This window comes from Dendrobates tinctorius, unplaced genomic scaffold (assembly GCF_039654945.1).
Source record: "Dendrobates tinctorius isolate UK_male_01 unplaced genomic scaffold, ASM3965494v1 ptg000398l, whole genome shotgun sequence".
NCBI classification, from domain to species: Eukaryota; Metazoa; Chordata; class Amphibia; order Anura; family Dendrobatidae; genus Dendrobates; species Dendrobates tinctorius.
Window position 1 is genome coordinate 1,323,184 of NW_027362064.1, and position 25,390 is coordinate 1,348,573.

Genomic DNA, 25,390 nt, shown 5'->3' on the forward strand with positions numbered 1-25,390 from the left:
TCGGGTTTCGGCAGAGTTGTACTGTCAAAAATTCCGAAAGTGGGCGGTCCTTACTACCTGGAATGATGGTGCCTTGGCAGTCCTCTTTCGGAAGGGTTTGTCAGAAACTGTAAAAGATACTATGGTGGGATTTCCTGTTCCCTCTGGTCTTGACGATTCTATGTCATTAGCCATTCAGGTAGATCGGCGTTTACGTGAACGCAAAACTACACGAGAGATGTTGCCACCTGTTGAACAAATGTCTGAACCTATGCAATGTGATAGAGTTTTGTCTAGGGTGCAACGTCAGGAGTTCAGAAGGCGTAATAAGCTGTGTTTTTTTTGTGGCGATGCCTCGCATATTATTTCTGTCTGCCCTAAACGAGAGAAACGTTGTGCACACACGTTTTCTGTGGGTGGTGTTCAACCTAAGTTTCTTCTGGCAATTACTCTGATCTGCTCCCTGTCCACATTTTCCGCCAAGGCTTTTGTAGATTCAGGAGCAGCTCTTAACCTGATGGACTTGGATTTTGCTAAACGTTGTGGATTTCCTATGACACCTCTGCGGATGCCTATCCCTTTGAGGGGTATTGATGCTACTCCTTTGGCGAAGAATAAACCTCAGTTTTGGACCCAGGTGGTAATGCGGGTCACCCCAGACCATCAAGAAAATTGCAGATTTTTGGTGTTGCATAATTTGCATGATACCATTGTTCTGGGGTTTCCCTGGTTGCAAATCCATAATCCAGTTCTGGATTGGAAATCTTTGTCTGTGGTGAGTTGGGGTTGTCGGTGTGCCCTTAGTGATGCTCCTGTTTTCTCCACCTCTCCCCAGTCGCATGATGTTCCTGACTATTTGGCTGACTTTTATGATGTATTTAGTGAGAGTGAGTCTGCGTCTTTGCCTCCTCATAGGAGTTATGACTGTGCAATTGAGCTGAACCCGGGGTGTAAATTCCCCAAGGGTCGGCTTTTCAATTTATCTGTACCCGAGCACGAGGCTATGCGATCCTATATTAAGGAGGCATTGGAGAAGGGTCATATTAGACCATCCTCTTCACCCTTAGGTGCTGGGTTTTTTTTCGTGGCTAAAAAGGATGGTTCATTAAGGCCTTGTATTGACTACCGTGCCCTCAACAAAATTACTGTTAAATATCAGTATCCGTTACCCCTGATTTCTGATCTATTCTCCAGAGCTAAAGGTGCTTGCTGGCTTACCAAGCTTGACCTCAGGGGGGCGTATAATCTTATTCGCATTAAGCATGGGGATGAATGGAAGACGGCGTTTAATACTCTGGAGGGACATTTTGAGTACCTGGTGATGCCTTTTGGGCTCACTAATGCCCCTTCTGTCTTCCAGTGCTTCATGAACGATATATTCCGAGACTTTGTGGATAAATTTTTGATTATCTATCTGGATGATATTTTGATCTTCTCCAAGAATTGGGACTCTCATGTGGAACATGTTCGGACTGTGTTCCGGATTTTGAGGGAGAATTCCCTGTATGTCAAGGGATCGAAATGCCTTTTTGGGGTACAGAGGATTTCATTTTTGGGATTTATTTTGTCTCCGTCAACTATTGAAATGGACCCGGCCAAGGTGCAAGCCATGTATGATTGGGTTCAGCCCACTTCTTTGAAGGCCCTCCAGAAGTTTTTGGGTTTTGCTAATTTTTATCGGAAATTTATAGCTAATTTTTCTGGTATTGCCAAGCCATTGACGGATTTGACTAGGAAGGGTGCTGATGTGCTGAATTGGTCTCCGGAGGCTGTTTCTTCCTTTCAGGAGCTGAAGCGAAGATTCACTTCTGCTCCGGTTTTGCGGCAACCTGATGTCTCACTCCCGTTTCAGGTGGAGGTGGACGCTTCTGGGATTGGTGCAGGAGCAGTGATGTCCCAAAAAGATCCTGTGACATCTAAAATGAATCCTTGTGCTTTCTTTTCCCGAAAGTTCTCCCCATCCGAACGTAACTATGATGTGGGGAATCGGGAACTGTTGGCCATGAAATGGGCATTTGAGGAGTGGAGACATTGGTTGGAGGGAGCCAAACACCAAGTCGTGGTCCTTACAGACCACAAGAAATTTGATTTAACTGGAGTCGGCCAAGCGCTTGAATCCTAGACAGGCTAGGTGGGCCTTGTTTTTCACACGTTTTGATTTTGTGGTCTCTTTTCTTCCGGGCACTAAGAATGTCAAGGCAGACGCCCTCTCTAGGAGTTTCCTTGCTGATTCTCCTGTTGTGACTAAGCCTGCTACCATCTTAGGCGAGGGGGTAGTTTCTTCTGCCATCTCGCCCGATTTGAGACGTGCTCTGGAAGAGTTTCAGGAGGACGAACCTGAGCGTTGTCCCAGTGGAAAGTTGTATGTTCCTGACCAGTGGAGGAAGAGAGTGATGTCTGAAGTTCATTGCTCTGCATTGGCTGGTCATCCAGGTATTTTTGGTACTAGAGCTCTGGTGAGTCAGTCTTTTTGGTGGCCCGCTTTGTCTCATGATGTCAGGAATTTTGTGCAGTCCTGTGGGACTTGCTCCCGGTCTAAACCTTGTTCTCACTCTAGTGGCTTGTTGATGCATTTGCCAGTGCCCAGGAGGCCATGGACCCATATTTCAATGGATTTTATCTCTGATATGCCTGTCTCTCAGAGAATGACTGTTATTTGGGTGATTTGTGATAGATTCTCTAAGATGGTCCATCTTGTACCATTCCCTAAGTTGCCATCTTCCTCTGAGTTGGTGCCCTTGTTTTTGCAACAGGTGGTTCGCTTGCACGGGATTCCTGAGAACATTGTATCTGACAGAGGAGTTCAGTTTGTGTCTAGAATTTGGAGGACTTTCTGTTCCAAGCTGGGAATTCAGTTGTCCTTCTCCTCTGTGTTTCACCCTCAGGCCAATGGGCAGACGGAGAGAACAAACCAGACTTTGGAGTCGTATTTGAGATGTTTTATTTCTGCCGATCAGGATGATTGGGTTTCATTTTTGCCCTTGGCCGAATTTGCTTTAAATAATAGAGCTAGTTCTGCCACTTTGATGTCACCTTTTTTTTGTAACTTTGGTTTTCACCCTCGATTTTCTTCAGGGCAGGTGGAGCCTTCTGCCTGTCCAGGTGTTGACACTGTGGTGGAGAGAATGCACCAGATCTGGGACCAAGTAGTGGATAAGTTGTCTCTCTCCCAGGAAAAGGCCCAGCGGTTTTCCAACCGGCGTAGGACCGTTGGTCCCCTGTTTAGGGTGGGTGATATGGTTTGGTTGTCATCAAAAAATATCGCTATGAAGGTGGCTTCTCCTAAGTTTAAGCCTAGATTTATTGGACCTTACAAGATTTTGGAGATTATTAATCCGGTCTCTTTTCGGTTGGCTCTTCCTGTCACATTTAAAATTCATAATGTGTTTCATAAGTCCTTGTTGAAGAGGTTTGTTGAACCAGTAGTTCCTGTGGTGGCACCTCCTGACCCTATATTGGTTGAAGGTAACATGGAATATGAGGTAGAGAAGATACTGGATTCCCGTCTGGCTAGACAGAGACTCCAGTATTTGGTTAAGTGGAAGGTTTATGGTCAGGAGGATAATTCCTGGGTCTCTGCCTCTGATATTCATGCCGAAAGATTGGTGCGTGCCTTTCATCGGGCTCACCCGGATCGCCCTGGTGGCATGGATGAGGGTTCGGTGACCCCTCCTCAAGGGGGAGGTACTGTTGTGAGTTCATTTTTCCCTTCACCATTGAGGTCTGATGAACTCCCTCCTCTGGTGAAGGAAGGTAGTGAGGCTGATTACCAAACACCTGGGCAGCAAGATGATGACTGGGTGGCTGGAATTGGGGACTGAATATAAGGCTGCCGACGCCCTTCTTCCTGGCTGGTGATTTTCCTGCTGGATTCTTGGAGACCAGTCTGATTCCTGCATCTCAAAGCTAAGTTTTTCTGCTCTGCTTTGTACTCTTCAGTTTTGTTTTTGTTTTGCCTTGTTTTTTGGGAGTTCTGCCATCCCCGGCCGGGGGTGAGCTGAATTCCATTTTTGTCTCTGATCTGTTGATCTTTTTGCTCTGTCTTCAGAATACACCTGAGTGCTGATATAGTCTTTTGAAGCCTAGCGACTTCAGGGCCTGTTTTTCCTATCAGTCGGTTGGCTCATTTTGATAAGGTTTTTGCGGATGGCAGACAGCAGCTGTCCTATCCTGTCCTATGTAGTTAGCTTGGGCCCCATCATTTGCTCAACCTATCTTTCTATCTGTGTTAGTGTTTTCATCTTGCTTCACCATCATTATATGTTGGGGGCTGCCTATTGCTTTGGGGTCTGCTCTGGGGCAGTTTAGTTTTTCCCCTTTCTGTCTTTAGGCTATGTAGTTCTCCGGCTGTGATCGAGGGGTCTAGGGCACCGTAGGAACCCCCCACGGCTACTGCTAGTTGTTGTGGATAGGTTCAGGGGTCTGCAATCCGATAGCTGCCAACCTCTCTGGTTTTTCTGGACTTAGCTGGTATTTTGTTTTTTCCTCCTTCGGTGACTCATCATAACACGCGGCGCTGAATGATGATGTCATCCAGCCATGCCGCTGACTGCTGTGTGAGACAGGAAGCATGGGCAGGACGCAGGACAGATTGCTGCAGCTCCACTGTCATTTTCTCTTGTAGGCAGCGGAGCTGCAGGGATCTCTCCCTGCCTGCCGCACATGAGGGCAATCTGGTCTGGCCAGGGGTCTCCCGGAGCCTCAGCGCCAGATAAACAGGTCAGATTGCCCTCATTATTAGCCACTCTGCAGGGCCCCCCAGAGCCTCTGGGCCCCGATGCAGCTGCACCAGCTGCACATGCGATATGTCTGCCCCTGAGCTGCTGGCCTTTGTTAGGCTGGTGGCTTGCGTAGGTATAGTGGTGCAGGGAGCCAATGGCTCTCTGCTCTGCAATATTTTTCAACTGAAAGTAGTACTCATGTAATCAACCTCCTTCTCCATTGGCCCAGTCTCATCTCCTGCGACCATGTTCAGTACACTCCTGGACACACATACAGTACATTTGCTCATCAAGTTTGTTTCGCACAACGTGTAGATGTGCAAGGAATGCAAATTTTCTGGGCTTTGAAGATTTTAAAATCTGCACCATGCTAAAGGGGTTTTCTGTGACTAAACAACTGATGACCTATCCTACAGATGAGAGATCAGTAGGGGCTGCTACCCAGCACCCCCATAATCAGATTAAATCTGCTCTGACCAGATATAGTCAAAGTATGAGGCAAAATACAGTAACCCTGTACATGATTTAAGGTCTCTGCTGATTACTGCTCCTTACCTCCTTTCCAAATGAATATAAGACAATCACCAGTACTCAAAAATAGTCAGTAAAAATATCTGGGGTTGCCGTATTCTGCCTCATACTTTGTTTATATTCAGCAACCGCCAGAACAGATTTCAGCTGGGGAGGCAGTTTTTATAAAATTAAGCAGTCTTCACAGTCCTTTCTTAATCTGCACAATTTTTAGTTTAATAACATGGCTGACCTATACTGTACCGTAAAGAAGTTGTCTGTTGCTTCTATTGATATTGAGTAATATCATATTGGTGAGTGTCAAATACACGGTATATCCACCAATCAATTGTTATCCCATGTAAAAAATGTACATGGTTTATAACAGCTTATCAGTGGGGGAATCAGTTGTTGGACCTCCACCGATCTCATTAATTAGGTAGTATTAGACAACCACTTTAATTATTTGGGCAGAAGTCATTGTAGATTTCACCCCATGAAATTCACTGGGTGAAATCTGCAGGGGGCTGGAAGCATAATCTGCATACAACACATGTGGATTTTGCTGTGAACATTGTTGCAGAGATACACGTTTTACCTGATACAATTTATCAGCAAGGAAACATTTTGAAAACAACCTGCAATACAAAATACAACTTTCACTTCCTTCCATACAGTATGGTTAGTCGTTAAAAAGTTTAGTAAAAAAGAGAAAAAAGCTCATCATCTTCTCAATGTAGCTACTGGACGGGATGAATCAATAGAAGACAATGGGTGATAGAAGACTATGGGTGATAGAAGACTATGGGTGATAGAAGACCATGGATGATAGAAGACTATGGGTGATAGAAGACCATGGGTGATAGAAGACTATGGGTGATAGAAGACCATGGGTGATAGAAGACTATGGGTGATAGAAGACCATGGGTGATAGAAGACAATGGGTGATAGAAGACTATGGGTGATAGAAGACTATGGGTGATAGAAGACCATGGGTGATAGAAGACTATGGGTGATAGAAGACCATGGGTGATAGAAGACTATGGGTGATAGAAGACCATGGGTGATAGAAGACTATGGGTGATAGAAAACTTATATGCTAAAGATAGGGTACGCAGGTCGCATGCAGCGTCATGCACCCATAGGCGGAGCTAACAGGAGGAGACGTGGCAGGGGGCGGACCTTAGCGGCGGCCGTGCGCAGACTGACGCAAGTCTGTGCAACGCAAGTGTGAAAGTAGCCTTAGTCTTTATTTGAAATCCATAAAATCTCAAACCAGTACAGGTAAGAGGATAAGATCTGACGCATTTCTGGCAACAGCCCTCAGTCATAGAAATGCCTTATATCTTGACCTCTTACCAGTACTATTTTGTGAAAATGTTCACTTTGCCCTAACCATAGTAACTAGCGTGTTTTTGTGGTATTTATTTACCAACCATTGTTGCATTCAGTACAGTAGCATTAAAGTATCACCCCCTCATTGCACATCAGTTCCTTATTTGTTAAGCTTTTCTTAAAGAAATCTTTTTTTTTTTTTTTTAAATAAAAATCATTATTTGGTGGCTCAGTGGTTAGCGCTGCAGCCTTGCAGCGCTGGGGTCCTGGGTTCAAATCCCACCAAGGACAACATCTGCAAGGAGTTTGTATGTTCTCCCCATGTTTGCGTGGGTTTCCTCCGGGTACTCCGGTTTCCTCCCACATTCCAAAGACATGCTGATAGGGAATTTAGATTGTGAGCCCCATTGGGGACAGTGATGATAATGTGTGAAAACTGTAAAGCGCTGCGGAATTTGTTAGCGCTATATAAAAATAAAGATTATTATTATTATTTATTTTTGTCACGTTATCAAGTCCAGAGACCATGAAATTCTTTGGAACTGAGAAATGAAGCAATAATGAGTCTGGGGAAAGTGTCAACACCCATTGTGAGCTTTTCTTACAATAGACACTAAGGAACAATATGTACTAAGAATGATGTGCTGTGAATGAGATTTCCTGTGACAATGAGAGCAGGAGGGATTTTACACTCACTTTGATCTCTGCAGCGTCTATACAACCAATTGTACAAATAATATGCTAGATCTGAACTCTACTATTACTGTGCTTCAGCGTCCCTTTATAACAAGTATAATGCTGCAACTAAAGAGCCGGTCTACACTACATGGGATCATGGCCAAACTGTAGCTATTTTCATTCTCTGAGCTCTATGGAGCCATAATGTAGCCATACTCTGCCACCCAAGGGTGGAGATACCATTGGTGTAACCTGGGCCCTAAGTAAGGGTGGTCCCCTTCCACCTCCAAAGCAGGGATTGTGCATGATGAGACCATAAAGGGGTCACATACTGCTCTTGCACTGGTCCCCTCTTCAGTCGGTGTCCACTCCTGGTACCTCCATGTGACAAATAGCCTATGGTAATGTATGGGAATTCTTTATGGATATCAGAGTGAAAAATGGCACTTAAAATAGTCCTGCAAATTAGTTATAAGAAGTTACACCAAAAACCAAGCCTGACCATTTCCCCTCATGTCTGACACACTCCAAAATAAAATTTAACCCCTTCTTGCCATGAAGGGGGTGAAGTAGAACGTCCCCTTTAATGTCACCTCCTTTTAGGAAGTCCTAAAGTATATACAGTATGTAATTATTCTTGGTACTGCTACACTTATAGTGTATTACCATTGTTTGCTTAATTGGTACTGCCACATCATATATGTGTTACCATACTGTAAAGATTGTAACATATTGTGTTGTATAATGTTCTGCATATTTATGTATAGATTAGGGTAAGCTAGTGCATCCTTTCCTAGATATGGGTAAGTGTAGTTCTGTTGGGGGCCACTAGATAGGGGCATACTAGTGGGCCTTGTAGGTATAGCTTGTAGGAAGTTCATAGATGGTTAATTGTATGAGGAGCTGCTATGGGATAAGTAAGTGTAGGATATAGGAACAGGTTAGAAGGGCGAGCACGCCCAACGTGTCCACAAGGGCTCTAGGCCCAGGACGACATAGCAGCTACAAAATGTTCTGTTGGAAGAAAAGTGCACGGGCACAGTCAGACGGGTGCTGGATGAGACCTAAGCACCCCGTGAGTTACGGTGTTTCACAGTGGCAAGTGAAGAAGAGAAATACGTGGTCCAAGAGTCGTGCAGGGCACAGAATATTCACAATGTGGCAGATATTAAATAGGGCTGAAGCTTGTAAGTCTGAGACAAAACGGATGAACGGGATCCCCTATGTCTTGAGGTCCTACAGAAGTGATGCTGCGGTACCTCCTTCGGTGCTACTACCCCGTGATGTGCGTGAGGACAAAGAAAGCAGGAAAGGGAAAGTGCAGGAGGAATGCTGTGTGAACAGTAATGTTACTGATGTATCCGGGAACGTTGAAGAGAAAAGTAAAATCGTTTGTTTGGCATCTGAATCGGTATCTGTGTCCGTTCTTTTCACCCTGTGCACCGAAACTGGGTGTACAGGAGCTGTGCCGCATCACAGTGGAATCCCTGACAGTGAACCAGGACCCCAGACAGTTACGTTTTCAGAAGCTGATAATTTTTCTGAGGAAGGAGGCCATGGTCGAATCCTTCACCAACAGTCATACCTTTTTTATTTTTCCATATGCAGTCTTCTTTTTGTGAGGAGAGTTGTAATTTTCAATTTCTGGAAAACAGGGAGCGCAATTCCACCATAGCTTTTGGATTTTGTTTGTGTGATGTTCATTGTACTCTTAAAATGACCCGGCAGCACGATTTTCTATGGTGATACCAAGTTTATATTGCTTTTATTTAAGTAGTCTGAAAAATTCTGAAATTTGTAAAAATAAATTTAATTCATGTCACAATTAGCTGAAACCTTAGCCACAGAGGCCTTAGACAAGACACCACTTGCTAAACAACACCCTGTGATCCTATTACCTGGGATGAGGGGGGTCCACGAGTGCCTGAAAAGTTGGGAAGGATTCTATGCATTAAATGCCACTGTCCGATATTAACAGCTGAATTTAAAGGATCAAAAAGCAGTAATCAGAGCAAGCTCCAGTTACTGCTGTGGGTCTTTGACCCCGTTTTTTGCCATTGATGTCAAGAGAGTACAGATGTATAATGCTAGATATGTAATTTATGGGACAACCCCTTTGAAAAGAAAGTAAAATCAGAAAATTTCTTATTGTTTAAATCAGATTTTGTTTTGTTAAATGTATCTTTTAAAAAAAGTTGGCAATGTTTTTTTTCCCCATATCGCAATATCTACAGGTGCTTCTCACAAAATTAGAATATCATCAAAAAGTTAATTTATTTCAGTTCTTCAATACAAAAAGTGAAACTCAAATTATGTAGAGTCATTACAAACAGAGTGATCTATTTCAAGTGTTTATTTCTGTTAATGTTGATGATTATGGCTTACAGCCAATGAAAAGCCAAAAGTCATTATCTCAGAAAATCAGAATACTTTATAACACTGTCATGACTCTGGAAAGGATGGTGCCGCCTCCATCCTGGTCAGGTCAGGGTTAATTTTAGTGCGCCTCTCTTTGGTTCTGGGGAGGTTATTTAATTTTGGCAGTTCCTGGATTGGGTGTCGGTGATACTTCCATATACTCGGCTTGTGATTGCTGACCCAGGTTTACTTGTCCGTAAACGTTGTGCCTCTGTGGTTGTGTGTATTGCTGTGTATAACTCGGCTCTGTTCTCTGACTGCTGCCTTTGCATTCTGCTTTGTACTGTTCTGTCTCTCCTGGCAATCAGACCACATAGCTTGTCCCTGTTTACGCTTTGTCTTATCCTTAGGTACTTCACTTCCTCCTGGCTTTGACCCTCGGTTCTCCTTAATTACATTTTCTGTTTGTGCTCTGCACCCTGTGTGTTCAGTGTCTTTCCCTGCATTCATGGTGGTGGCTCCGCCCCGTGGTCACGTGACTGCTCAGTGCCAGGTCCTGCACTGCATTAGTTTAAGGTCCTTGAGCTCGGCGTGCCTTGTTTCTGCACACCCTACGTTTATTCATGTTCCCCCTGATAGTGCCCCCTAAGGCCTGTTTCACACTTACGTTTTCCTTGTCAGTTGGCAGCAGCCAAAAAGGCGGAGAACGGATCCGCGGGCGACGATACACCAACGTGAGCCACCGGACCGTTGGTGCGCTGGGATTCGCCGATTTGTGAATTTTAAAGGAACCGCGCTGAAAAAAAAAATCCGGGAGGGATCCGGGTTGGATCGGCATCTCACGGGATCCAGGTTGGATCAGCATCTCGCGGGATCCGGGGAGGATCGGCATCTCCCGGGATCCGGGGAGGATCGGCATCTCCCGGGATCCGGGGAGGATCGGCATCTCGCGGGATCCGGGGAGGATCGGCATCTCGCGGGATCCGGGGAGGATCGGCATCTCGCAGGATCCGGGGAGGATCGGCATCTCATGGTAAGGAGAGAGAGAGACTATCCAGGAGGTGTAGGTGTGGCGCCCCTGAGGCTCGGTCACCACAGAGGTACTGCACCTCCTCCTGAGGTGTGGTACCCCACCATCCAGGTGAGTTGGGGGCTCCTGACCACGCTCCAACACTCGTATCCCACACAACACGGTAGTTCAGCAAAGCCACATTGCGGCTCCCTGCTTGGAGTGTAACAGAGCACCTTTGGTGGCTCCCTGCTTGGAACACGAAATGTGCTGGGAGGCGGGTGGAGTTGAGAATACATAAAAGAGCGGGAAGGTTTAGGATTACAGGTCAGTCAGTAGGAGATAGTGAGGAAAGAAGATCCCTGGGAGAGGGATGGAGGAAGGAGGTGCTGCAGCAGACCTCAGTGACCTGGGCCTGCTGGCACGGGAAAGGAAAGAAGGAGAAAGACATTGAACTGAAACTTGGTCTTTCCGGAGAAGGAGAGATTAGTACGGAACGAAGGAGTAAAAGGGAACAGAGGACATGGGTTAGGAGAGAACCCTGCCTAGAAGTTCTAAGCGCAAGGTCGGGGCCCGGTCCCTGAGGTTGTATGGATGCTAATGGTCCTGCAGCAGACACCGGTGGAATAGTGGACTGTAAATGCACTACTCCCATCTGAGACTTGGGGGCACAACAGCAACATTGATAGTGAGCCGGGATTCAGGAGGAGTCCCCGAAGCAGGCTACAGCTGTCTGCCGTACCAATAGAGTTCTTGGGAACATCTGTCAGGAGGCACTCCAGTGTAACTCAGTACTGGGAGTACTTCACACCAAAAGCGTTATATGAAGAGACGTTCAGAAAGGTACATGTTGGCGGAGCGTTGGAAGGGAGCATTCCATCTGGCCTGGAGGTTGACTGAGTCTCTGACCTGGAGGACACAGAATGGAGGCAGGCACCTGTGTGTACTACAGACTGTGAGTAAAGCTTTGGAACTACAAGCCCTGGTGTCCTCCACTGATTCTTGAGCAAACACACCCAGCACTGATACACCTGGGTACCAGCTACTACCCCGCTTGTACCTCTCTTCTACCCCTACATCTACACTGCCCTGGGACTACAGCTCCACCTGTGGGGAGCTTCACCATCTTGGCTGCACCACACCACCAGTCCCAGAGGATCTGCATGCAGCATCGGCTTAACATCTCTCTTGCTGAACACCACAGGTGGCGTCACGAACTATTCATCAATTCTATTTCATTGTTCTTTCACCCCCTTTTGCAATGGATTCCCAGGGCCATGGATCGGGTCACAGCTTCCGTAACAACTCCCATTGAGATCAACGGGCCCGGTGCCGAGCACCCATTTTTGGCGTCACGAACAGGATGACGAGACCCAATGCCATCGGGTTCTGTGTGCCTAAGATTTGTTGGACTTGAAACTTTTGAGAATGTGCAGAAGACCCAATTTGATAGACTGTGAAATCAACACTGAAAATGGCCGACAGCCTGGAGAAGAAGGGCGTGATCATATGGGTGGTCCTAAGAAAAGAGCGCGAACTGTCCTGGGCCTCCCCTGTCTAAACTTCTATGCGACAGCAACTTGGCCCACCCCCCGATGGGTTCGTATACTGGCTTGGTATGGAGGAGCTGGAAGGAGACGCCGCCCCAAGAAGTAAGAGCGGAAGCCAGTGGCGGGAAAAGAGCCGAGACAGGAAGAAGAACGCCAGAATGCCATGATGGAAGAAGAGGGAAGGAGGCCTGCGGAGCACGGGGAGGTTGAGCTGGATCTCCCCGGCGCCATGGCTGAAGGCTCAGACCCTGCTTCTAGGCTGGATCGACGGCAGCTGGAGGAGGAGATTGCCCATCTGACCAATGTTTGCGGCTGAGGCAGGAGGCCTTGTGGAGGCTGAACTGGCAGCACGCCTGTTAGGGGCCTACACCTGCGGTAACCGCCGCTGCATCGGAGCTTCCCCAGGCAGATTCCACGGAGCCTGCAGCCGCCATCACACCACCGGTGGCATCCGGAGCCCCTTCGCTGCCGCCACCGGAGGAATTGTATGAGGCCCCGGGAGCTGAAGTGGAGGAAGAGGAGCTCCCGCCCGGACCTGACGCGGCTGCGCAGGTCCCACCAGAGGCCCCCGTGAGCCCGGAGCCACCATCTGCTCCACCGCGGCCTGCTGCTACCGGCCAGCTCCCACCGGCACCGGAGCATAACCCACACCGCCAGGAGGCTCCCGGTATGTTTGATGTCCCTGCACCGGGGAAGGCCTTGGGGTGTACCGCAGTCGCAGCGGCTGGCCAGGTAGTGTTAGACCTGGTCTGGGACCGGGATACCAGCCCCCGAGGGGGAACCCCAGAACCCCTGACAGTGGCGCCGCGGTACCAGACTAGTTTGGATCGGTCTCGGGAGGAATGGGAGGACGAGGAGAACTGGGCTAGCTGCCAAGCAACTATCCGGCAACTGGCAGCCGAACACTGAGACAGAGAGCAGCGGAGGTTAGCTGTACTGGGCCCTGACTTGGACCGGAAGGAGCGGGTTCGTGCCGGTCACTACGGTCCCAGGGATGTGGCAGGTTGGGGCCGTGTCCTGAATATAAATTCTGAGAGGGGGTTCAGCTTTATCCATGACCCTAGCCGAATCTCTGATCTATTTTTCAACCAAAGAGATGTAGAACCTCACTTGAGAAAAGGGCACCCTGCCAGAAACCTAAGCCCGGGAGATTATGTGACCTTCACTAGACATGAAGGACTGAGGGGATGGTATGCAATGAACGTTAGATGGATCCTGGAAGATCTCATAAAGACCTACAGGCAGCAGCCACCTGCTACCTCTGCAGCAACAGTTATTGAAAAGACTGTGTTTGTACCTACCCCTATGTGCAATGTAACTTCAGTACAAATCCCACAGCCAAAGGTACGGAAAGCCGCAAGTTTCACCCCACTGGAGGAAGAATACCTGAGGACTGCCAATGCGTTTCTCTCATCTGGTAGCGGTTCCAGTCCAGAAACCCCAGGAGGGGACAATCACTAGTTTAAACACTCTTCACTTTAATTCTCGTTACCAAGGAGGGTATTTGCACAGTTGTGTTTTGTTTTCTATTTTTGGTACCAGTTTTCTATTTGTTTTGGCTATCATGCTTTAGTTCTGTTTTTCCAGTGTTGCCCAGTTGTATTGGCAGCCTTCCCATTTGAACTGTGGAGATCATGAACGTTGAATGGTCCAGAACTGTTGTTGTACATAGTTTGCGCCTCTTTTGGTGCTCTCTCTTGGTTTTACATAGGACTCTCTTCGTAAAAGAAGACCTACCTCGTTATAGGGATATTTCAAGACACGATGGCCGGACCAGCATCTACTTTTGCACTTATTGATAATGCTTAATGTTATTTCCTGAATAGAAACTAGAACGTATTAGTATATGATGAGAATCCTGATGACAGATTTTATGGAAGTATCTTGAGAAAAAAACATAGTGAATGTTTACAGAACTTTGAATAAAGATGTTGAGGATGTGAATATAGAATCGAAAAGTACAGGTGACAAACCAGGTATTCGTGGTTGTCGTCCTACGTCTAGAAGAGACAGTAGAAAGAGGAAAATGTGAAAGATAGTGGAATAGAGATGTGTTGCTAGCAAATGTGAATTGATATTGCGTTTGCTTATATAGCACTTTAAATTAGGTAGCATAATTTAAAATTTAGACAGTTAAGTTGTTTGTAACATTCAAGAAACCATGCCTCCTATATTAGGAAGTTTAGTATAAGACATGTTTATTCAGCATTACAAAATTTTGTACATTCCTGTATTGTTAACTCTGTTTAACTTGCAGCCCGCGGACGTGCTGTGTTTAACGGGGGGTATGTGGCGCCCCTGAGGCTCAGTCGCCACAGAGGTACTGCACCTCCTCCTGAGGTGTGGTACCCCACCATCCAGGTGAGTTGGGGGCTCCTGACCACACTCCAACACTCGCATCCCACACAACACGGTAGTTCAGCAAAGCCACATTGCGGCTCCCTGCTTGGAGTGTAGCAGAGCACCTTTAGTGGCTCCCTGCTTGGAACATAAAACGTTCTTGGAGGCGGGTGGAGTTGAGAATACATAAAAGAGCGGGAAGGTTTAGGATTACAGGTCAGTCAGTAGGAGAAAGTGAGGAAAGAAGATCCCTGGGAGAGGGATGGAGGAAGGAGGTGCTGCAGCAGACCTCAGTGACCTGGGTCTGCTGGCACGGGAAAGGAAAGAAGGAGAAAGACATTGAACTGAAGCCTGATCTTTCAGGAGAAGGAGAGATTAGTACGGAACGAAGGAGTAAAAGGGAACAGAGGACGTGGGTTAGGAGAGATCCCTGCCTAGAAGTTCTAAGCGCAAGGCCGGGGCCCGGTCCCCGAGGTTGTATGGATGCTTATGGTCCTGCAGCAGACACCGGTGGAATAGTGGTCTGTAAATGCACTACTCCCATCTAAGACTTGGGGGCACAACAGCAACATTGATAGTGAGCCGGGATTCAGGAGGAGTCCCCGAAACAGGCTACAGCTGTCTGCCGTACCAGTAGAGTTCTTGGGAACATCTGTCAGGAGGCACTCCAGTGTAACTCAGTACTGGGAGTACTTCACACGAAAGGCGCTATATGAGGAGACGCTCAGAAAGGTACATGTTGGCGGAGCGTTGGAAGGGAGCATTCCATCTGGCCTGGAGGTTGACTGAGTCTCTGACCTGGAGGACACAGAATGGAGGCAGGCACCTGTGTGTACTACAGACTGTGAGTAAAGCTTTGGAACTACAAGCCCTGGTGTCCTCCACTGATTCTTGCGCCAACACACCCAGCACTGATACACCTGGGTACCAGCTACTACCCCGCTTGTGCCTCTCTTCTACCCCTACATCTACACTGCCCTGGGACTACAGCTCCACCTGTGGGGAGCTTCACCATCTTGGCTGCACCACACCACCAGTCCCAGAGGATCTGCATGCAGCATCGGCTTAACATCTCCCTTGCCGAACACCACAGGTGGCGTCACGAACTATTCATCAATTCTATTTCATTGTTCTTTCACCCCCTTTTGCAATGGAGCCCCAGGGCCACGGACCAGGTCACAGCTTCCGTGACAACTCCCATTGAGATCAACGGGCCCGGTGCCGAGTACCCTCACAGCCCTGGGAGGGCGATCCATAGGCAGATCAGAATTTAGGGTTAAATCTCCAGCAACTGAAAAAAGTATGGATCCGACCATACAAAAAATGTTGCATTGTCCATCTATTGATGTCAGCGGACGCCAACATTTTGGCGGATCCGCGGAAATACGGATGGAACGAACGACCATCAGTCAAAATCCGCCGATAATGCAAGTCAATGGGGAAAAAAACGGATCCGCCAACAAAAATGGCGGATCCGTTTTTTTTTGCAAAATGGTGGATTTTGACTGATGATGATAAACGGATGTGTGAAACAGGCCTAAGCAGCACCAGTGACACCTTAGGTGTCACGACAAACACCAGCTTGAAAAATGATTTTAAAATCCAAAATATTGGCCTACTTGAATGTATGTTCAGTAAATGTACTTGATTGGAGCTCCTTTTGCATCAATTACTGCATCAATGCGGCGTGGCATGGAGGCGATCAGCCTATGGCACTGCTGAGGTGTTATGGAAGCCCAGGTTGCTTTGATAGCAGCCTTCAGCTTGTCTGCATTGTTGGGTCTGGTGTCTCTCAACTTCCTCTTGACAATACCCCATAGATTCTCTATGTGGTTAAGGACAGATGAGATTGCTGGCCAATCAAGCACAGTGATACTGTTGTTTTTAAACCAGGTATTGGTACTTTTGGCAGAGTGGACAGGTGCCAAGTCCTGCTGGAGATTGAAATTTCGATCTCCAACAAGCTTGTCGGCAGAGGGACGCATGAAGTGCTCTAAAATTTCCTGATAGAGGGCTGCGCTGACTTTTGTCGTCTTGATAAAACACAGTGTACCTATAGCAACCATTTAAATGCCGCTGTCAGCAGCATTTAACTACCCTATATACTTATGTATAAGCCGAGATTTTTAGCCCATTTTTTTGGGCTGAAAGTCCCCCTCTCGGCTTATACACGAGTCATATACTGGGGGGGTTCGGCGGGGGAGGGGGATCGGGGGTGTCAGAGATCATACTCACCCTCTGCAGCCCCCCTGCTTGCTCCATGTTCTCGGCGCTGCTGTTCTCTTCCTTCTTCAGTGGTAACGTGGTACCGCTCATTAAACTCATGAATATGCACATATTCATGAGTTTAATGAGCGGTACCACGTGACCACTGAAGCAGGAAGAGCACAGCAGCGTTGAAAACATGGAACAAGCAGGGGCTGCGCTGCAGAGACAAGCGCCAGGCCGGGGTGAGTATGAACGGGGGGAGGGCATATTCACCTGTCCCCGATCCAGAGCCGGCAACGCTGATGAGCAGCAGGAGATGAGTATGCAGTTTTTTTTTTTGCTTTTTTGTAGCGGAGGCAGCGGCAGCAGCAGCAGCAACATGATGGGGCCACTCACTGTCCTCATTATCTGGGGCCAGACACTGTGCAGCAAAACTGGGGCCACTCACTGTGCAGCATTATCTGGGGCCACTCACTATGCGGCATTATCTGGGGCACACACTGTGCAGCATTATCTGGGGCCACACACTGTGCAGCATTATCTGGGGCAACTCACTGTACAGCATTAACTGGGGCCACTCACTGGGCAGCATTATCTCAGGCCACTCACTGTGCAGCATTATCTGGGGCCAATCACTGTGCAACAAAACTGGGGCCACTCACTGTGCACTCTAGGCTTATACGCGAGTCAATAAGTTTTCCCATTTTTTTGTGACAAAATTAGGGGGGTCGGCTTATACACCGGTCGGCTTATGCACAAATATATATGGTAGTTAATAGCTGCGGGTGGATCATGATTCCACCCGTGGCTATTGCGGGCACATGTCAGCTGTTCAAAACAACTGACATGTACTGGGAAAGACGTGGGGTCACCTCCGGATCCCACATCAAAGGGAGGGATACCGACATCGGCGTAAATGTACGCCCAATGTCGGTAAGGGGTTAAAATCATTTTTCAAGCTGGTGTTATAAAGTATTCTAATTTACTGAGATAATGATGTTTGAGTTTTTATTGGCTGTAAGCCATAATCATCAACATTAACAGAAATAAACACTTGAAATACAGTAGATCACTCTGTTTGTAATAACTCTATATAATATATGAGTTTCACTTTTTGTATTGAAGAACTGAAATAAATTAACTTTTTGATGATATTCTAATTTTGTGAGACACACCTGTACATAAAAAAATAGACATCTTGCAAATTTCACACTAGTTGCTGAGGCTTTTTTAGACTATAACTCCCTGTTCATTCAGGAAACAATACATGTATATTAGCCACAATGCACAGACATTGACCCTACCTTTTGGATTACCACTAGAGTTGAGCGATACCGTCCGATACTTCAAAGTATCGTATCGGATGGTATCGGCCGATCTTTAAAAAAAGTATCGGTATCGCCGATTCCGATACCGGAAGTCCCATTCAAGTCTATGGGACTTCCGGTATCGGAATAAGAAAAACCCTTTCCTGCCCTTGTACAGCCTCTCTGGGGTCTGTACGGGCCTTTCGGGGGGCTGTGCCGGCCTGCCAGGGGGTCTGTGCAGGCTCCGGTGGTCTGTGCCGGCCTGCCGGTGGTCTGTGCAGGCTCCGGGGGGCTGTGCCGGCCTGCCGGGGGGCTGTGCCGGCCTGCCGGGGGGCTGTGCAGGCTCCGGGGGGGCTGTGCCGGCCTGCCGGGGGGCTGTGCCGGCCTGCCGGGGGGCTGTGCAGGCTCCGGGGGTCTGTGCAGGCATCGTCCGATGGGACTACAAGTCCCATCGGGCGATGCCTGCTACCATGACAGTGATTGACACATTAGCCAATGATGGGACAGTAGTAGTCCCATCATCCGGCTAATGTGTTAAATGTAAAAAAAAAAAAAAAAAAAAAATTACATGCTACATACATACAACATGCATACTACATACATGCTACATTCATACTACATACTACATACATGCTACATTCATACTACATAAATACTACATGCAACATACATACTACATATATACTACATGCATGCTACATACATACTGCATGCTACATACATACCACATATATACTACATACATACTACATGCATGCTACATGCTACATACATAACACATATATACTACATGCATGCTACATACATACTACATGCTACATACTACATATATACTACATGCATGCTACATACTACATGCTACATACATACTACATGCATGCTACATACATACTACATACATACTACATATATACTACATGCATGCTACATACATACTACATGCTACATACTACATGCATGCTACATACATACTACATGCTACATACTACATATATACTACATGCATGCTACATACATACTACATACATACTACATATATACTACATGCATGCTACATGCTACATACATACTACATATATACTACATTCATACTACATACTACATATATACTACATACATACTACATACATACTACATACATACTACATGCATGCTACATACATACTACATGCATGCTACATACATACCACATACATACTACATGCTACATACATACCACATATATACTACATACATACAATACATTCATACAATACATACATAGACATACAGTACATATAACATAGAGTAACATACTTACCAATACTTGTCACATTGTTCCCCGAAGCCATTGTCTATTCCGGGATAAATATTAACATAACAAACCACAAAAATACTCACCCACGATCCGAAGCAGTCCACGAGTGTGTCCCACGACGATCTTGGGTAGAGAACTGCAGCATCAGATGATGCTGCCGTTCTCTACGGGCTGTAGGAATCCAATGACGGAAGGTAGGTATCCTTCCGCACTGTATTCCTCCGCCACTTAAAAAAAAAAAAGTCCCTAGTCTCACTTTATGCCATTGCTGTGTGGGAAATTCCCACACAGCAATGGCATAAAGTGAGACTAGGGACTTTTTTTTTTTAAGTGGCGGAGGAATACAGTGCGGAAGGATACCTACCTTCCGTCATTGGATTCCTACAGCCCGTAGAGAACGGCAGCATCATCTGATGCTGCAGTTCTCTACCCAAGATCGTCGTGGGACACACTCGTGGACTGCTTCGGATCGTGGGTGAGTATTTTTGTGGTTTGTTATGTTAATATTTATCCCGGAATAGACAATGGCTTCGGGGAACAATGTGACAAGTATTGGTAAGTATGTTACTCTATGTTATATGTACTGTATGTCTATGTATGTATTGTATGAATGTATTGTATGTATGTAGTATGTATGTGGTATGTATGTAGCATGCATGTAGTATGTATGTAGCATGCATGTAGCATGCATGTAGCATGCATGTAGTATGTATGTAGTATGTATGTAGTATGTATGTAGCATGTATGTAGCATGCAGTATGTATGTAGTATATATGTAGTATGTATGTAGTATATATGTAGTATGTAGTATGTATGTAGCATGCATGTAGTATATATGTAGTATGTATGTAGCATGCATGTAGTATGTATGTAGCATGTAGTATATATGTAGCATGCAGCATGTATGTAGTATGTATGTAGTATATATGTAGTATGCATGTAGTATGTATGTAGTATGTATGTAGCATGCAGTATGTATGTAGCATGTATGTAGTATATATGTAGTATGTATGTAGCATGCATGTAGTATGTATGTAGTATGTATGTAGCATGCAGTATGTAGCATGTATGTAGTATGTATGTAGTATGTATGTATGTAGTATGTATGTAGCATGCAGTATGTATGTAGCATGTATGTAGTATGTATGTAGTATATATGTAGTATGTATGTAGTATGTATGTAGTATGTATGTAGCATGCAGTATGTATGTAGCATGTATGTAGTATGTATGTAGTATATATGTAGCATGCATGTAGTATGTATGTAGCATGCATGTAGTATGTATGTAGTATGTATGTAGTATGTATGTAGTATATATGTAGCATGCATGTAGTATGTATGTAGCATGCATGTAGTATGTATGTAGTATGTATGTAGTATGTATGTAGCATGCAGTATGTATGTAGCATGTATGTAGTATGTATGTAGTATATATGTAGCATGCATGTAGTATATATGTAGCATGCATGTAGTATGTATGTAGCATGCATGTAGTATTTTTTTTTTTTTTTTAACATTTAACACATTAGCCGGATGATGGGACTACTACTGTCCCATCATTGGCTAATGTGTCAATCACTGTCATGGTAGCAGGCATCGCCCGATGGGACTTGTAGTCCCATCGGACGATGCTTGCACAGACCCCCGGACATCAGCACAGCCCCCCGGCAGGCCGGCACAGCCCCCCGGCAGGCCGGTACAGACCCCGGGCAGTCCACACAGCCCCCCGGCAGGCCGGCACAGCCCCCCGGCAGGCCGGCAGAGACCCCCGGAAGGCCCGAAATGACGGCGCATCATGATGCGCACACACCGCGCATCATGATGACGTCAGGCCGTCAATCAACTGAACTTCCGATTCCGATGCCGAATTCCGATATTGAAAAAATATCGGAAGTCGGTATCGGAATTCCGATACAGCAAGTATCGGCCGATACCCGATACTTGCGGTATCGGAATGCTCAACACTAATTACCACAGGGTCTGTGGTGACATTGACTCATGTGATTGGTGGATCCTTTGTTATCAGCAGTGTATAGAGTTGTTACCTGTTACCTGCCTCTGATGATAAAGAGGGTGCTGAAAACTTTTCTGAAAGGACAGAAAGTATGATTCTAAAAAAGTCCCAGTGGCCTTTGTGAAAGTTGTAACATTATTAAACTATTTTTAATAAATTGTGATATAAGATAAAATTCTGATGGTCAAGTAGAAAATTGGCAATAATGCATAAGCAACTCATCCAGCAGAGTTATGGCATGAGATCCCTTGTGAGTGACAATAGGGACACTGGCACGATCTGATATGCAAAATTAGTCCTAAAAAGTAGAGTTCACAAACCATGGTTATTTTCAGGTAATTTTAAATGAAATATATTGTATATTTATTTTTAGATTAATTTAATGGAGGTGGTTGCCAGCTTAGAAAGATCATTTTTTATAACCTCCTAGGGACTATTAGTTACCTATAAGAACAAGTTCCATTATTCGAATCGCGTCAGTGGTAATGCCGATGTCTGTGTGAATTTTAAAAGATGTTCATAATAAAGGCTGAAGAATTTTATCTGATTGCTAGTGCTCAACTGAGTTTTCTTTTTTCAAGTTTCTGCAGAAATGTCTTCCAGGACTGGTCCGTGCTGTACAAGTGCATTTCGGAGAGATGGTAATTTCTTTTTTCATTTTTATTGAACCATAGTAGCGATTCTCACTGACCCAAGAGATGGAATATGTGCTGACATGAAATATCAGGAGTTGCAAAAATCTGAGTTATAATAAAGGTGGCGAGGGTGTATTTAACTAAATAACTTCAACTATAGATCTACCATTGTACAAGTCACAAGTCACACGAAACAATGTGGACAGTTTTTGACACCTTTGTTCAAGGAAAGCCTAGTAGGGCTTGAGCAGGTTCAAGGATTATAAAAAGTTAAAAAGGTTATTTAGTTCAGAGAAAGGATTGTTGAGTGAAAATTTATTTTTGCCTCATGAAGGTTTTGCCTTCCGGGGAGTCAACATTGTAGAATAATAGGCTGAGCTGGATGGATTATGTTACTATGTTATCGGGAAATCTTAATATTAGATAGAAACACTTATTAGTGACTTTGTCAGGAGAACAGGAGAGGTCACATAAGAGCAGTAGTTGTTTCTTTGCGTTATGGCTGATGTTTGAGCTTTGCTTACTTTCTGGCATTCTAAAATCATGCTGGGTCATACTATGTATGTTGTTCACACTGCAACAGTATCTCAGCTTGTAGTGAATGACGATGTTGATATTTTCCTGGTCTCCTGCATACCAGAAGCAATGCTTACTGTATGTGACAGGTCCATATGTAATACTACCATTTCATCATGAAGTTATGATTTTGTACCCCCCAAATTTGGGGAATGGGGATGATAGTGCGCCTTATAGTCTGAATGTAAATTACCGGGAGGGCGGCGGTGGCAAAAGTTGGGCGATTTTGCAGGCCTTGGGCTGGGAGTAGGGGGTGTTCAAATGTGCGATGCTGCAGCTGCCCCGAGGGGCTCTGGACTTTCCCAAAATGCCGGCAGAGCCTTCGCACCACTGATTACCCCCTACTACCAGCCTGGGATAGGACTCGCAGCATCACTCCGCATTATCGCACCTCCTAACACCTCCTGTGACCCCGCTCCGCCACCACCGCCGCCCGTCCCACCGATAAGCTGAATATGAACTGTAAGATGGACCCCCATTTGACACATTTTTCCCCTATTTTCCTCCTGAAAATTTAGAGTGCATCTTATGGTCCGAAAAATACGGTAATTAATCACAAGCACATTAGTTGCGGAAATAAATCTTTAAGAGTTTTCTTTATGTGCCAATCAGATTTTTATGGGCATTGCACCGTACCAGATAGCAGTCTGTTGGTTAAGACCTAGTATTTTCCCCTGTATCAGTATGTCTTGTTTGAATTATATGTCACATATATGATTTGACTTTTTTTTCTAGAGCAGCGAATCTTCAGAATTGAAAAGTTTTGAGAGATGGCAAAATGGGAAAAGTTTAAAAGCATTTTTTTACCCTTTTTCTTATTGCTTATTGACAGAACATGGAAAAGTGTAAAGCATAGGAATATCACTAAGTAATATTGCTATCATGGGAAAAAGTACACCCTCCATAATTGTGTTTTATATATCAGGGCCTAATTAACAATCATCTGATATAAAAATAAATGATCCTTGAAGACAACAGAATTAAGTAGGCATTTAAACACAGGTCACACAGCACTGATGCTTATTTTTGGCCTGAATTTGCTGGAAAGATTGACAACTATCTTGTAGGCAATGTCCTGATTTTATACAGATAAATATACTTTTTGAAAAATGAAATGGCTGCTAACTACTCTCTCAATTACTGTAGAAGTGTTGTCCAGTGTTCTGAATGTAGGTTTACTTTGTAAATTAATAGTGGCTAAAACACGGCTGTATAACAGATCCATGTCCTGATCATATTATAGTACTTACACTTTAGCTCCATACGCCTCTTATTTTATAATGAAGAATACTGATTTTTTTCATTATTGCTTTCTTAAATACCTGTCAGAAATTATTAGTAGAATAGGTAGGACACTGGTGGCCACAGACAGAAGAGGGCCCCTGTGCAGGAACACTGTATGGGCCATTTCCAGTCCAATAGTTCCTCATAATGAACACTTCTGTCTGCTTTGGAGGGGGAAATAGGCCCCCTCACCGTTTGGGCCCTTGTGTGGCAGCACAGGTTGCACCGATGATATGTCCTCTCCTGAGGTAGGACCTAAAACTCCGTAATAAATTTGCAGGGACTACTTCTCTCCTACTATATTGTGCTATGCCCTGGATGGCTCTAACACGCACTGGCTCCTAACGATTGAAAGGGCCTTCAGGTTATTAACATGTTACCACAGCCAGTGTCTAGTCACCCCAGACTTATACACTCTGTTCCCAGAGGTATGTTACTACTTATTTGATTAATTTATTTGACCATATATTCTCGTTTGCTTTCATGTCTACCAGTTAAAAAAAAAATCCTGTCTGCCATCTATACTGTTGTGTTGGTGTACTCAGCCCATTCACACTTCAACAGTTGCTAACATATACCCCTCTTGAGGTATGCAAATTGCCTTTTCAGAGAGGAAGAAAATTTGCATATTTAATTTTCCAAAGGAGCATTGCATGGCCTATAAAGTCTCCTTAACCTGACATGTCAATTTCCGCAAGTTGAAATGTTACCCTTCAGACTCCTTTGGTAATGACATCTGTATTACAAACCCTGGCAAAAATTACGTAATTACCAGCCTTGGAGGATGTTCATTCAGTTGTTTAATTTTGTAGAAAAAAAACAGATCACAGACATGGCACAAAACTAAAGTCATTTCAAATGGCAACTTTATGGCTTTAAGAAAAACTAAAAGAAATCAAGAACAAAAAATGTGGTAGTCAGTAAAGGTTACTTTTTTAAACCAAGCATAGTGGAAAAATTATGGAGTCACTCAATTCTGAGGAAAAAAATATGGAATCATGAAAAACAAACAAACAAAAAAACACTCCAACACATCACTAGTATTTTGTTGCACCACCTCTGGCTTTTATAACAGCTTGCAGTCTCTGAGGCATGGACTTAATGAGTGTCAAACAGTACTGTTCATCAATCTGGCTCCAACTTTCTCTGATTGCTGTTGCCAGATCAGCTTTGCAGGTTGGAGCATTGTCATGGACAATTTTCTTCAACTTCCACCAAAGATTTTCAATTGGATTGAGATCCGGACTAATTGCAGGCCATGACATTGACCTTATGTGTCTTTTTTCAAGGAACGTTTTCACAGTTTTTTCTCTATGGCAGGATTCATTATCATCTTGAAAAATGATTTCATCATCCCCAAACATCCTTTCAATTGATGGGATAAGAAAAGTGTCCAAAATATCAACATAAACTTGTGCATTTATTGAAGATGTAATGACAGCCATCTCCCCAGTGCCTTTACCTGACATGCAGCCTCATATCATCAATGCCTGTGGAAATTTGCATGTTCTCTTCAGGCAGTCAGCTTTATAAATTTCATTGGAACAGCATCAAACAAAAGTTCCAGCATCATCACCTTGCCCAATGC